The sequence below is a fragment of the Babylonia areolata genome, chromosome 24, assembly GCF_041734735.1.
Source record: "Babylonia areolata isolate BAREFJ2019XMU chromosome 24, ASM4173473v1, whole genome shotgun sequence".
NCBI classification, from domain to species: Eukaryota; Metazoa; Mollusca; class Gastropoda; order Neogastropoda; family Buccinidae; genus Babylonia; species Babylonia areolata.
Genome location: NC_134899.1, coordinates 33,531,242 through 33,534,120, shown reverse-complemented (window position 1 = coordinate 33,534,120; position 2,879 = coordinate 33,531,242).

The window sequence follows — 2,879 nt, the reverse complement described above, 5'->3', positions numbered from 1 at the left end:
TGTGTGTGCGCGCGCGCGCGCGCGCGTTCAGATTCGAAGTTCCACTTTGTGACATTTGGTTGAAGACTTCGGAATTTTACCTCTCTCTCTCTCTCTCTCTCTCTCTCTCTCTTTAAATACTCCAGAGTGATTGAACAGTGAATGTTTACATTAACTTTGACTTTGGTCTAACGATAATAATTATCATTATAGTAGCAGTAGTAGTAGTACAGTAATGATAATAATCATAAATAGATAACAACCTGGGCTTTGGTAAATTCTATAAAAAAATTAAAAAAATTGAAGTACCTTGGAATTTGGACACTGTTTTGTTTCGTCTGTTTTTTTTTCCAAATTTTTGGGTCGTCCTTGGACTTAAACGTTTTTTTTTTTAAAGATGTGGTTGATAAAATTTACTTAAAACTGATCTTGGCGTTAGTAGTGTGAAAGAAATACTTCAGTTTTGACAGAACCATATCAAGCGTATACATAAATCATGTGTTTAGTCCCTTGATCATATCAGGCAATATAAAAGTTGTAACAAATCTAAAAATAGTTAAATATATCAATGTCGTTATTAGTTTGAGTTTTTATAGTGTAAATGTGTAGGTAACCAACTTATGTGTACATCGTGAGTGGAAGGATGTGTGCTGGGAAAGGGGTCAACAAATCGTGGATGGTGTGCGAGCAACTCAAACACATCTGACTTGTAAGTGTGTTGCGGGACATCGGGACAGTGAAATCGTGTCCATAAGGCGTCAAATACCACAGAATAATTATAAAACAAAAATCTTACCCACGTGCATGAGCAAGCACTCATCAAGAAATGTGTAACTCTTGACACAAGCCACCAATGTTGTATATATATATATATATATATGTGTGTGTGTGTGTGTGTGTGTGTGTGTGTGTGTGTGTGCAAGTTCAGATTCGAAGTTCCACTTTGTGACATTTGGTTGAAGACTTCGGAATTTTACCTCTCTCTCTCTCTCTCTCTCTCTCTCTCTCTCTCTCTTTTTTTTTTTTTTTTTTTTTTTTTTTTTTAATACTCCTGAGCGATTACACAGTGAATGTTTACATTAACTTTGACTTTGGTCTAACGATAATAATTATCATTATAGTAGCAGTAGTAGTAGTACAGTAATGATAATAATCATAAATAGATAACAACCTGGGCTTTGGTAAATTCTATTAAAAAAAAATTGAAGTACCTTGGAATTTGGACACTGTTTTGTTTCGTCTGTTGTTCTTTTGTTGTTGTTTTCTAAATTTTTGGGTCGTCCTTGGACTTAAACTTTTTTTTTAAAGATGTGGTTGATAAAATTTACTTAAAACTGATCTTGGCGTTAGTAGTGTGAAAGAAATACTTTAGCTTTGACAGAACCATATCAAGTGTATACATAAATCATGTGTTTAGTCCCTTGATCGTATCAGGCAATATAAAAGTTATAACAAATCTAAAAATAGTGAAATGAATCAATGTCGTTATTAGTTTGAGTTTTTATAGTGTAAATGTGTAGGTAACCAACTTATGTGTACATCGTGAGTGGAAGGATGTGTGCTTGGAAAGGGGTCAACAAATCGTAGGTGGTGTGCGAGCAACTCAAACACATGCGACTTGTAAGTGTGTTGCGGGACATCGGGACAGTGAAATCGTGACCATAAGGCGTCAAATACCAGAGAATAATTATAAAACAAAAATCTTACCCACGTGCATGAGCAAGCACTCATCAAGAAATGTGTAACTCTTGAAACAAGCCACCAATGTTGTATATATGTGTGTGTGTGTGTGTGTGTGTGTGTGTGTGTGTGTGTGTGTGCAAGTTCAGATTCGAAGTTCCACTTTGTGACATTTGGTTGAAGACTTCGGAATTCTACCTCTCTCTCTCTCTTTAATACTCCAGAGTGATTGAACAGTGAATGTTTACATTAACTTTAACTTTGGTCTAACGATAATAATTATCATTATAGTAGCAGTAGTAGTAGTACAGTAATGATAATAATCATAAATAGATAACAACCTGGGCTTTGGTAAATTCTAAAAACAAATTGAAGTACCTTGGAATTTGGACACTGTTTTGTTTCATCTGTTGTCCTTGGACTTAAACTTTTTTTTTAAAGATGTGGTTGATAAAATTTACTTAAAACTGATCTTGGCGTTAGTAGTGTGAAAGAAATACTTTAGCTTTGACAGAACCATATCAAGTGTATACATAAATCATGTGTTTAGTCCTTTGATCATATCAGGCAATATAAAAGTTGTAACAAATCTAAAAATAGTGAAATGAATCAATGTCGTTATTAGTTTGAGTTTTTATAGTGGTGGTGTGCGAGCAACTCAAACACATCTGACTTGTAAGTGTGTTGCGGGACATCGGGACAGTGAAATCGTGTCCATAAGGCGTCAAATACCACAGAATAATTATAAAACAAAAATCTTACCCACGTGCATGAGCAAGCACTCATCAACAAATGTGTAGCTCTTGACACAAGCCACCAATGTTATTAGTTTGAGTTTCTATAGTGTAAATGTGTAGGTAACGAACTTATGTGTACATCGTGAGTGGAAGGATGCGTGCTGGGAAAGGGGTTAACAAATCGTGGGTGGTGTGCGAGCAACTCAAACACATCTTACTTGTGTAAGACGCCTTTCCTGCTTCTCTGCTTGCCCCTCACTTTCCTGCAACTTTTCTGAGAGGTTGTGTCGGCTCCGGATTCGAGACCCTGGAAGAGGTGTGACCAGTACCATGGGCGCTCCTTCAAGTGCGCTCTGGGAGAGAAGGGGAAGGCTGACCAGTGTGACGTTCGACCCCTGAGTTCAGCTGAGTTTGCCTCGCCACTGCTGGTGCTCCGCGTCCGCACCATCGGTGTTACCTTCGATATGATTGTTCAGACATCCT